The 12,930-nt window shown below is 43.3% G+C and overlaps 1 protein-coding gene across 3 annotated transcripts in view; it reads right to left on the bottom strand.

Annotated features, from left to right (window-relative positions):
• The window catches only part of PTK2B (protein tyrosine kinase 2 beta), a 330,459-nt gene that overhangs the window by 205,657 nt on the left and 111,872 nt on the right, over positions 1 to 12,930 (bottom strand). The window contains exon 1 of one of the 3 annotated variants that reach the window (XM_029596209.1): positions 11,894 to 12,020. The exons of the other annotated variants lie outside the window; for them this stretch is intronic. The gene's annotated coding sequence lies outside the window, so the exon portion shown is untranslated. Of the gene's footprint in view, positions 1 to 11,893; positions 12,021 to 12,930 lie in introns of those variants that run through there. 3 annotated transcript variants of the gene reach the window in all.

Raw genomic sequence — 12,930 nt, 5'->3', positions numbered from 1 at the left:
AGTTGACTAACATGGCAATCACACTTTATGCAAAATGAAAACAATAATAAAATGAATTCCATCACTGTGGAGTGGAACAAAGTTTAATGCTTACAAGCATGGAACCCCCATATTATATCACAACCTGAGATATTTTGTCACTGCTATCCTCAAGTGGCAGGAACTTGCTACATCTCTCTCCTAATTATTACTAGAGGCCTGATTTACAAAGGCTTTTTCTCCCATTCTGAGGACAGTTTTCAAAAGCCATTTATCAGGTAGGTAGTAATTTATCTGGATAAAATAGCTGCCCGAGAATTCCTTATTCTTAACCTCGTTAAAAGTGAAGAGTACTTTACGCTGCATTAGGAGGCGGCATTCCGGACGGTGTGCTTAGGTTGGTGGAGTTAAGTCATGCATGTGGATTTCATTTTTGACTCTACATACATTATTTCTTGATAAAGAACAAACCAGTACTTGCAAAACAATCATGTGAAAATGTGCAATAGTATTTTGCACCCATGGCAATCTTCAAAGTAAGCACAGCAACCAACAGGAAATGTGCAGAATAAATTCAATGTCCACATAAACTTCTTTGTGGTATATTTTTTTCATTTCAGACAGCAACTCCACAGCGTGTAAATTACAGCATTAAAGATGCAAAGGGGGGGTCCCCCGACACGGACCCGTGTTTTGCCACGAGGCTGCGTCGGGAGGGACAGGCAGAAAATTTTTAGTTATTCTAGAAAGTAAAATAGATCACGTAAGAAAAGAAACCTTAAAAATGGTGGACAATAAACACGGTGGAAAACGGCAATGATAAATTTCAATAATTTTACAGGATTCATTATGACACAATATCCACATATCAAACAATCTGGAAATAAACTAAAGGAGCTATAGAATGGCCAACAGGAGGATTACAATCGGTGTCAGAGAAACCCGTTAAAAAGGGGAACAGGGAGAGTAAAGAAAATAACATGAAAAAATAACATGAAAAAAAAGAGAGAGAAAACCCACGAAGAAGATAACATACTTTCCAGAGTGTATGTAGAAAACAGTGAGGGCCCGGACCCAATAACCATAAATATTATGTGGTTAAAAATATTAATAACCAGGGGTTGCCCTATTACAGTTTGAGAAACGGCATCCTGGTCACTTTAGATATTGTATCACTTTACTCCAACATACCCCAGGAGGAAGTGTTATTACTTATGTCCCAGACCACACCGCGAACCCACTGATTTCTTAACACTTGCAAGATTGGCTTTATCCAAAAACTTTTTCCTGTTTGATTCAACCTATTATCAACAAGTTAAAGGCACTGAAATGGGCGCCACTAAGAGGCATGCAATGCTGGGCGTCAATGTGGCTAATTTTGAAAATGAGTTTCTTTACTCTTCAAGTTGGTGGTCCTTGATTTTCCTGTGGGTACGTTACATTGATGACGTTTTCATGATTCGGCTGGGAACTGACATTCAGTTCTTTATGTTTCTAGATTGGCTAAATAACTGTAACCCCCATTTACAATTTAATTTTGATATACACCCATCTACGATTTCCTTTCTAGACATAAAAATTTCTCACAATTCACAGGTTTTCACAACATCTATTTTTAGAAAACATACTGATCGCAATACTCTTATCCTTCAACAGCCACCATCCCCAACCATTGAAGAATAATATACCCTCTGGTCAATTCCTAAGATTAAGACGTCTTTGTTCCCCCAAATCAGATTACATCTTAAAAGCTCAGAAAAGGATGGTTCGGTTTAAAGATAGAGGTTACCCCCACTCAGTTATTAAAAAAAGCTTTCAAACGAGCCCTTTTCGCTAACCATGATCTATTATTTATACCCCAATCAAGGTCTTCAGATGGGGTCAATTATATCCTACCATATTCAGTCCATAGTAAAACTGTTGCCTCCATCATTCGTAAACATTGGGCCCTTTTGTCTTTACATGATGTGTTCAAATTCCCCATCCGTTTTCACTTACCACAGAGGCAGAAATCTGCGTGATTTTTTGGTCCATTCTGAACTACGCCCCTTGAATCACTTACCCTTAGCTTACAATGGTCACCACCCTTGTGAAACATGTTCAGTGTGCCCACTTTCATTATCCACCAATTCCTTTACCGACCCTCAATCGAAAAAAACTTATACGTTTAAATTTAATTCCAATTGTCTTACATCTGGCGTTGTTTATATCATTTGGCCATGCCAACTTATTTATGTTGGTAAAACTACTAGACCAATCAAAACAATAATTATTGAGCACAAATCTAGTATTGTGAATCTTCGTGACAATGCTCCTCTAGTCCTTTATTGGACTGAAAAATCACATAGTATTTCTGACCTCCGATTCTGCGTCATCGATGTAATAACCCCCCCACACACACACACACACACTTTGTGGGGGGAACCTTTCCGAGATTCTCATCCAACGAGAACAAAGATGGATTTTCATCTTGCATAGCTTAATACCCTTTGGACTGAATAAAGAAATTGAATGGCGCTATTTTATATAATTCTCCTCCTGTTATGTTGGGTTAACCTGTTTATTCTATACACTGGCATTGTTTGGCTCTACGTACAACTTTTAAGAATGTTTGACATCTTCATCAATCTGTTTTGTAGCGATTCCAATCCATACGCTAACATTTTGTACACCATCTAGTTTTCTACTGTCATTACTACCTCCAGTTTACTTTCACGCCCAATTTTCTCACTGTACATATCTTGTCTAGCTTCCTACCACGTCCAACTCTTGATACTCGTTTCTGATTGGCTACTGAACCCTTTCGCGCCAAATTTCTAAAGTTAAATGGCTGCCGATTCCAGGTTCGCGTTGCACTCCCAATGACGCCACCGATCGAATTGCACCAAGGTATATTGGTATTCTATAATCTTTGATTAACATGTTTCAGTTAATTTTTATAGCACAACAAATTGTTATTGGGCTCCGTTTTTCACTCTTTGCTTACTGTACACATTCAGATAAGTACGTTACCTCTGCCGCGTCTCTTTTTACAATCTTTGTGACTGCTCTACCGCGTTTATCTTGATATTAAACTTGATTGATCACTGTACTTCTCTATGTAAAATGTGAAACAATTGTTATTTTTAATATCAAGTTGTAATTTCTGTCACGCTGTTCTCTGAATTGTATTAGTTTGAAGTTTTGTTATTTTGAGTCCCGCATTGTAAATTACAGCGATGTCATTTCTCAAACTGTAATAGGGCAACCCCTGGTTAGTAATATTTTTAACCACATAATATTTATTGGGTCCGGGCCCTCACTGTTTTCTACATACACTCTGGAAAGTATGTTATCTTCTTCGCGGGTTTTCTCTTACCTTTTTTCCTATTTTTTTCAAGTTATTTTTTAATGTTATTTTCTTCCCTCTCCCTGTTCCCCTTTTTAACGGGTTTCTCTGTCACCGATTGTAATCCTCCTGTTGGCCAGTCTATAGCTCCTTTAGTTTATTTCCAGATTGTTTGATATGTGGATATTGTGACATAATGAATCCTGTAAAATTGTAAAATTATTGAAATTTATCATTGCCGTTTTCCACCGTGTTTATTGTCCACCATTTTTAAGGTTTCTTTTCTTACTTGATCTATTTTACTTTCTAGAACAACTAAAACTTTTCTGCCTGTCCCTCCCAACGCAGCCTCGCGGCAAAACACGGGTCCGTGTCAGGGGACCCCCCCCCCTTTGCATCTTTAATGTTGTAATTTACACACTGTGGAGTTGCAGTCTGAAATGAAAAAATTATACCACAGAGAAGTTTGTGTGGACATTGAAGTAATTCTGACATTTCCTGTTGGTTGCTGTGATTATTTGCGTGCAGTAGTGCTCCTATTTGCAATTTGGAATCTTCAAAGTAAGCACATACTTTCACTTTGAAAACTGGTGCAAAGACTGCAGACAGTAACTAACTGCAGGCTTTGCAGCAATGTGGGTATTTTGGTAATAGCCCCCTCTCTGACCCCTTAGTCAGATGCTCCGTGCATCTCCCTTTTGCCCCAACCCCCATGTTCTTTAAGTGTCTCATGTTCTCTCCAGCAGTCACATTCCGATTTTTCTCTTTCACTGCCACTGTTTCCCTGGGTGCTCTATCTTCTGTTGCTGCCTCCTTACCCAACTCAAGGAGCGACTATATTCAGTTCAGCGTTGTCTCCAGGCAAGCGTTCGTTTCAGCAAGTAATTTTTTTAAAATTGGCTAATACCTCTAACGTGTCACTAACCAATAATATACTAGTAACAATGAAAATTTACATGCACAATTTTGTTTGGATTCATACCATCACCCTAAACATTGTGTTTTAACAATTTCCATCCATTTTCGTGTTTAATGAAAATCTTCATTAAAACTTTGTCTTAGGGCCTGAATTATTAATCTTCTTTATCCTTAGACACTGAATGGCAGGGGGGAGGTAGAGACTTAGCAAATCAAACCCTTAGAGGTTGATATTCAGTGCCTCTGAGCCAGATATGTTAAGACTTAATCAGTTAAGTGGTGGAATTTTAAATATTCGGCTGCATCAAGCAACCCCCAATTAGCTGGATAACTGTTTATCTAGCTAAATAGCTAGCCAGCGATGTGGTGGGTGGGAAGGGGCATAATGGAAAGGAGCTACTTATCCAATTAACTTAGCTAGATAACTTAGCTGGATATGTTGCGATTCTGCTCATGGCTAAGGTCACCGGCAGCCTCTTACCTCCGTTGCCAGCTCCCCCGAGGCCGCCGCTGTTCTTCGCGGCCCAGAGGCTGCCGCTGGTATTCACCCGCGGCTGGGGCCGCCTCCAGCTTCTCTTCACAGCTCGAACACCGCCTTCCACATTGGACCTGATAGAGGTCTGCTGTCTCCTCTCTTCAGCATCTTCAGCAGGGCCGCTGTCCGTGGTCCTGCAGTCGTCCTTCCTGCTTCCCATAGGCGCGGAGCCGCGCCTCTCTGTCCTTCTTAAAGGCCTGTGAGGGAGTGGGCCCTGGATGACCTCACTTCCTGGAACACCTTCTTCAGCCTATAAAAGCCTCTTGCCTTCATTCCAGTTTTGCCTTGGCAAGGAGTGTGTTCCTGCTCCTGACTGGCTTGTCTTTCTCCTGGGACCCCTTGATGTTCTTCGTTCCTGGTTTCTTCATTGGATGACCGTCTTGTCTCTTCGTTTCCTGATGTCCTTCGTCTCCTCGTTTCCTGATGTCCTTTGTCTCTTCGTCCAGATGTCCGTGTCCCAGGTCTCCTGAAGCTTCGCTCATCCCATCTCTGCGTGGTCTGCGACCAGCCCGGTGGGGGTTGTGTAGGGCGTGCAGTGGCCCGCGACCATCCCAGCTGGTGTGTGTAGAGCACTCAGTGGGAATCTTCCATCTACTGTCACCAAGGAGTCTCCAAGTTCCTTCTGTTCATGACAGTGTTCCTGATGTTCCTGACCTCTTCCCTGATGTCTTTGCCTGATTGGCAGTGCAAGCCTCTGGGACCTTCTTCTAGCTTCAGGTTCCAGCCCCGGTTCTGGTCTGTCTCTGAGTCTGCTCAGAGTTCTACACGCCAAGCCTTGGAGCCTAGGGTTCTGCTCTGGATTCTGATCCTGTCCAGGCCTTCAGAGTCCTTGCGTCTGCTCCAACCCTTGCTTCTGTCCTCACGAATGAACTCTCCTTCTAACCTGTCTGTAGCGTGGTCCGCGCCTGGCCTTAGCTGGTCGTGGAGGGCACGCTTCGCTGCAGATCCAAAGTCTTCGTCTCTTGTGCTCCAGTTCCTCGTCTGTGTCTCATCAGTGTCTTCATCCCTCATCCAGCTTCAGATGTCTCCGCCTGCCCTTAGCCGCTGTCCGGCCTGCTGCTCCTTGCTGTTACCCAGCAGCAGGTCCGAAAGGGCTTGTAGTAGTTGGAGGAGTAGTCAGAGACCACCATTGCATTGGTGGCCTCACCAAGTGTGCAGGTCCGGTAAAGGGTCAGGGTCCTCAGATTCCTCCTGTTTGCCCAGAAGGGGTTTGTCACACCACAAGGGCACACATCTCCCCGGAATTGGGTGTACCCCTAGTGCTCCCGCCTATGGATCCACAACAGGATAAGGCTGAATATCACAACTTAACTGGATAAGCTAGACTTGCTATTAAGTAGGTTTAAATTAGTTGGTTAAATTTATCCAGCTAACAAAGTTATCTGAATATATTCAATGGCATATATATTCATAAATAGCTTGTATATGCTATTATAAATACATCAAAAATACTTGTTGGAACTGTGGACCTTTGGACTGGGACAAGAGTTGGTGCTATCACTGAGGGACGGCCCCCAATGGTCCTTGTCGCTGGAAGGCAGTGCAGGTGAGGACGACCCGGCTGGAGCTTCACCTACACCAGCCCTCGTTCCCCTCAGGTTGAGCCCTTGGGTACCGGGGCCAGCAGGACTTAGGTGTGGGTTTCCTTGACAAAGACAGCCTCTGCCTGCTGCTGGATCTAAGTCAGGAGTCCAAGTCGCGGCTGGCGGCGAAGGTGCAAAACGAAGATCAAAGCCGAAGATCAGGGGCAGGCAGCAAACGAGCAGAGACAAGGTATCAGGCCAGGGGTCAAGGTGGGCAGCAGACAAGCAGACAAGCAGAGATGAGGAACCAAGCCGAAGTCAGAACCAGGAGATCAAGCCGAGGAAGAGGACGCAGAAACCAAGGACAAGGAAAGACATGGAGTCAGGAACATAGGGACAGTCAAAAACAAGGGAACTGGAGCCACCGAAACAGGAATCAGGATCAGGAACTGGAGTCACAGGAACCAGTACCAGGAACCTGACTGTCAGGGCTCGCATAATATAGGCCCAGGCAGATGGCATCATCGGGAAGGGCCGGCAGCCTAGTGTGCTGCGGGCCCTTTAAATAAATCAGCGAGGTGCGCGTACCTGGGGGAGCCAAGAGATAAGAGAAGACGGCGACTGTGTCTCGACCAAGTCTCAGGCCCGTCAGAGGCAAGCAGGGCTGGAAGAGAAGTGCAGCGCTGGAAGTGCTCCCTCCATGTGGCGAGGGAGCCAGGGCCCGCCCTCGGCAGGGTGGTAGGCTGGGTAAGGAAGGCCAGTCGTGAGTTCCACGGCTGGCCAACGCAACACTATCATTGGAGACATCCATCGTGCCTGGGGACTGGAGAGTGGCTAATGTGGCCCCAGTGTTTGGAAAAGGCTCCGGGGGTGATCCAGGAAACTTCAGTGCCAGGAAAAATAGTGGAAACTATTCTAAAGATCAAAATCACAGAGCATATAGAAAGACATGGTTTGCGGCGGTTACTACCCCTAACTAATCAAGCTAGATATTTCAATGGTGGGGGAGGAAGGTAAATAGAACCAAGAGCTAAGAGAAACAGATAAGTATGAGAGAAAAAATGTGTGAAGCTTGCTGGGCAGACTGGATGGGCCGTTTGGTCTTCTTCTGCCGTCATTTCATTTCTATATAATGGAACACATTCAGCATGGATTTACCCAAGGCAAGTTTTGCCTCACAAATCTGCTTCATTTTTTTTAAAGGTGTTAATAGGCATGTGGATAGGGATGAGCTGGTGGATGTAGTGTGTTTGGATTTTCAGAGGGCGTTTGACAGGGTCCCTCATGGAAGGCTTCAAGGGAAGCTGGGGGGTCATGGGATAGGAGGCATGGTCCTTTCGAGGATTACAAACTGGTTGAGGGATGGGAAATGGAGAGTGGGATTAAATGGTCGGTTTTCTCAGTGGAAGAGGGTAAACAGTGGAGTGCCTCAGGGATCTGTACTTGGACCGGTGCTTTTCAATATATTTATAGGTGATCTGGAAGGGAATACAGTGAGTGGGATGATCAAATTTGCAGATGATACAAGATTGTTCAGAATAGTTGAATCCCAAGCGGATTGTGAGACTGCAGGAGGACCTTGTGGGTCTGGTGGATTGGGCATCCGGATGGAGGATGGGATTTGGTGTGGACAGGTGCAAGGTGATGCATGTAGGGAAGGATAATCCATGCTATAGTTGCACAATAGTGGGTTCTGTGTTGGAAGCTACCACCCAGGAAGAGGATCTAGGCGTCATAATGGATAGTGCATTGGAGTCGTCGACCAGGAGGGCAGACGGAAGGTTGGGAAGGGAGTGGTGAATAGGACGGGGGGGGGGGGTGTCGTAATGCCTCTGTGTCGCTCCATGGTGAGACCACACCTTGAGTGCTGTGTGCAGTTCTGGTCATTGCATCTCAAGAGGGATATAGTTGTGATGGAGAGGGTACAGAGAAAGGTGATAAGGGGGATGGAACAGCTCCCCTATGAGGAAGGGCTGAGGGACTTGGGGCTGTTCGACTTGGAGAGAAGATGGCTGAGGAGGGATATGATGGAGGTCTTTATGATCATGAGTGGTCTAGAACAGGTAGGTGTGAATTGGTTGTTTGCTCTTTCGGATAGCAGAAGGACTAGGGGGGACTCCATGAAGTTAGCAAGTAGCACATTTAAAACTAATCATAGAAGGTTCTTTCCCTCAGTGCGTAATTGAGCTCTGGAGTTTATTGCCAGAGGATGTGGTTAGTGCAGTTAGTGTAGCTGGATTTAAAAAAGGTTTGGATAAGTTCATGGAGGAGAAGTCCATTAACTGCTATTAATCAAGTTATCTTAGAGAATAGCCACTGCTATTAATGGCATCCGTAGCATGGGATCTACTTAGTGTTTCGGGACTTGCTAGGTACTTGTAGCCTGGATTGGCCACTGTTGGAAACAGGATGCTGGGCTTGATGAACCCTTGGTCTGACCCAGTATGGCAATTTCTTATGTTCTTACAAACACTTGTGCATGAAAAGGTGCAATGTTGGGGTGTTCCAGAGCGGGTCCAAGAGCTACACATGCAAGTTGCTATTTTATAAGAGACTTACACATGTACATTTATCAACTTATTGCTGTAATTTTACACCTACTCATTATCTTGTGCAATTGATAACAGATTAGTCTATTGCTTGCTATTGGTTGGGTGGGAGGTCTGGGTCGTGGAGGGAGTTAAGAGTAAAAGAACTAGGAGGTTCTCAATGACCTGGAGAAGGATTGGGTGAACGGGCAAAGATTTTGTCACACTGGTGATTTCAATTACATGCACATGCTTTAAAATATATTTCTGCACATAAACAGGGTTTTATGCAAGCAAGTCCATTTTTTTTCACATGTAAAATATATGCACATATGTTTTTAAAATAGGTGGGAAAATATCCATGTAAAGGTCTTGTGGTTTATCAAAGGGACAGATATGTTTTTCTTGCCCCAGCTCATCTTGAGATTGTTTTGGTTAATAAATCAGCTTGATCTTGTTTATAGGACATGATGGGTACTTAGTATTACGGTAATGTATTATAATTTTTCTTTTTTTGCCTGAATATTCTTCTCCATTATAATGTGGATTTGATACAAATGTCTTTTCTGTTTTTTAGATTTATTGATCTAGTTTCTTAATTTTGTATACCTTAGTTGATGTCATGTTTATGATTACAAATTTAATAAAGATTAAACAGAAAATAGGCAGAAAAAGTACATGCTTTCAATGCACTGAAATATGTACTTTAGATGCATTGCAGGTATTTGCACATAACTATACATATGTACATATATTTGGGGGTAGACATACAAGTATTTTATAATCTGCGCATACCTCATATGCACAGTTATAAAATACTGTCTTAGATCTCTGCACTGCCATATGCGTGCATATATGGGGCCCGAGTGGAGTTGTTTCAAACGTTACCCTCCCAATGGGCTGCGCTCCAAGCTCCAAGGGGGTAGACCACGGAAATATTTCTTCATGGATATGGTGGCAAATGCATGGTGTGCCCTTCCAGGAGATTTAGTGAACATAAGAACCGTTATGAAATTCAAAAGGGCATGGGCCAAACACAGAAGAATCCCAAGCGATTAGAGAATGGAAATAAAGAAATGGAGTAGCCTCTGTTACACTTAAAGTTAATATTTCTGCACAGGAGTACCTGCACGGAGCGGCAATTACTACTCTTAACAGAGGGCATGGGGATAACTTGCAAAGAGTGCCGGGCAGACTGGACGGACCATTCTGTTCTTTGTCTATCATTAACTGTTACTATTCCCTAAAGGAGGACACACAGCCACTCCATCTCCCCTCCTCCGCCCTGCTCACGACAGTGGCAAAATGAGACCAAACGACATCTCTAATTGACTTCTGTTTGTAGAAAGTCCCCCCCAAAAAAATGTTCAAAATCTGGAACTGGTGGCAAAAGAATTCCTCCTAAAACAACTGGAAGAAAGCTCTCTGCGCAAAATGCTACTTTCCTCTTCTCAGTTAATATTCTGTCAGGTCACGGCTGGACGGAGGGAATCGCAGCACCTTCCCGACTTCCCAAGGCAGGGATGATCATCCTCCTCAGGCAGGTGCAGGATCCTGAAAAAAAAGAAAACCTCTCAAAACTCCACTTCCACTCTTCCCAGACAATCCCTTCCAGACCTGGGGTACTGGCCAGGGCAGTCTCTCTTCTCTTGGATCAGGCTGAGTGGTCCTGAGAATAGGGAATCAGCTACACCAGCCTTTCAGCTCAGTACTTCAATTCCAAAACCTCAAACAGAAATGCCACTTCTCCTGAGTCAGGCTGGGGGCCCAACAAATGGGGAACACTCTGCAAAAATTAGCCAGTTCTCTTGAACTCTTAAAAAAAAAAAAAAAAAAAAAGCCACACTGTTCCTCATGCGCATCCGCCTTTATAGTGCACTGCTGACCAATCCAGATAAGCCTGCAGAGATGGTCTGCAGACTACAAAATCCTAGCCTAGGGCTTAAGCTAGGACAATTTAGCTACTGGGGACTTAGAGAGTCCCTACACCTGGGACTAATGCTAATTTTTAATTCATTTTTAGTAGACAAAAAAGAATCTAGATATATGTAGCAACCACGTCACTCTACAGAAGGTCTTATCTGAAAAATAGGCATTGACTCAGTTGTCTCCAAAAAGCTATCATTCTTTAGCATTTCTTACCTCTGTGGTTCTCAACCCAGTTCTAGAGGCACATGTAAGCAATCGGCTTTTCAGGATGTTCATAATGAATCTGCATAAAATCAGTGTGTATATGACTAAGACCATAACATAACCTGAGTCAGACCAAGGGTCCAGCAAGCCCAGCATCCTGTTTCCAACAGTGGCCAATCCAAGTCACAAGTACCTGGCAAGCACCTAAACATTAAATAGATCCCAAGCTACTATTGCTTATTGATTAATAGCAGTTTATCATTCCTATGCTCATTTATTTATGGATTTCCTGAAAACTAGGCCAGTTAGGTGTGCTCCTAGGGAAGGACTGAGGGACACCGTATCTTTCGCGATCCAATCGAGAAAATGTGATTTACTGATTAGGGAAAGGGGTGAGGAGAATGTCCCAGGGTTTAAACCCAGTGCCGTAGAAAAGGACAAAGAACTGCCTACTAAATGCTCTTTACAGAGAATGGTATTCCAAGTAAAACAGGAATAGGGGTTATTTACATTAAAAAAAAAAAAAACAGAACAGATCACAAATTATTTTAAACACACAATACCTTTACTATAATATTGGTATAATGATTTTTTAATCTTTACTTAATGATTGCTTATTTTCAAATCCCATTTCCTTCACTGACTCTTGTCACCATCTCAAACAAGTCTGCTTTCTCACTAATGCCTTTTTACCTTACTGTACTCAAGTAAATACATACAATAATATATTAAAATGCTTTCTTTCTTGCCTTTGGGAAGCTGCTGTGTACAACAATCTATTACAGAGATGGCTGCATGCATGGTTCTGTGATACTATAATTGTATTATGCGCACTGCTGGTCTTGTCTAGATAAAAGCAGCACTATAAATAGAAACTGTCTTACCATCGAAACCAGGGGCGAGAACTTTGGGTTTTTTTTTTATATATACAGTGGGTCACAGTGCTCACCTAAAGCAGGGGCTGGGAATGAGGGTTGTCCACTTCAGGGCTCCTGTTGAGTAGCAGCGTGGGGAAGGTGCCCCCCACCCCCCCTTAAAATGCCTTCCAGTACAGCTGCGTGCTTGCAAAGAAAAACTGAAATAAAGAGGGAAAAGACGAAAAAAAAAAAAAACTAAATCAAAATTTTGGAAAATAGACAAAAAATTAAAAATAGCCAGAAAAAAAGAAGCCCCCTCCCCAAAAACAAAACTTCCCTGACTCCTAAAATTCTTTAGCTTTAATCATCTTCCCAGGATAAAGAATCCAATTGGAACAAGAGACTCAGAACCTGCCAGGACCCCCAACTGCAGCTGAAACCCACAGCAACACTGACAAGGTAAACTTCCACCAAACAGGAGAGGGGCGTTCCCTAAGAAGTGACAGCAGAAAAAGACCATGCAGCCGATCTGGTCTGTCCATCCACACAAACTGCTTAGCTCTACAATCCTTACCACTCCCCAGACAGCCCTTTTGCTTGTCCTATACTTTACTTAAATTCAGACACTGTCCTAGTCTGCACGATCTCCACTGGGAGGCCTTTCCATGTATCCACCACCCTTTTATGTACATAAGTACTTCATTAAATTACTCCTCAGTCAACCCCCTTTCACCCTCATCTGTTGAAAAGGACCCCACTTCCTATGTATTGATACTTCTATCATATCTCTCCTGTTTCAACTGAGAGCTGAAACAGAGCACCCAGAAACAGCGATGGACTGTGCTACAGCAGGGTAGTAACGTTAGAAGGGTTACCTAGTAAGGAATAGAGATGTGCATCATTTTTTGTGTTCGTGTCATTCTTCGTTTTTCGGCCGCCATGGAAAATGTTTTTTTAGCGAAAAATCGATTTTTAGTTAGTGCGCACTAACAAAAACAGTTAGATTTTGTTACTTTTTAGTTTGTTAGTGCGCACTGACTCCCGTTAGTGTGCACTAATCGGAAAAACAAATTTTTGCGAAAAAACGGGAAAATCCTGATCTTTTTTGGGCTCCCTGAAACATGCCGAA

Source organism: Rhinatrema bivittatum, chromosome 3 (assembly GCF_901001135.1).
Source record: "Rhinatrema bivittatum chromosome 3, aRhiBiv1.1, whole genome shotgun sequence".
NCBI classification, from domain to species: Eukaryota; Metazoa; Chordata; class Amphibia; order Gymnophiona; family Rhinatrematidae; genus Rhinatrema; species Rhinatrema bivittatum.
Note: the sequence above shows the minus strand (reverse complement) of the source record. Positions and strands in the feature narration are given on the sequence as shown.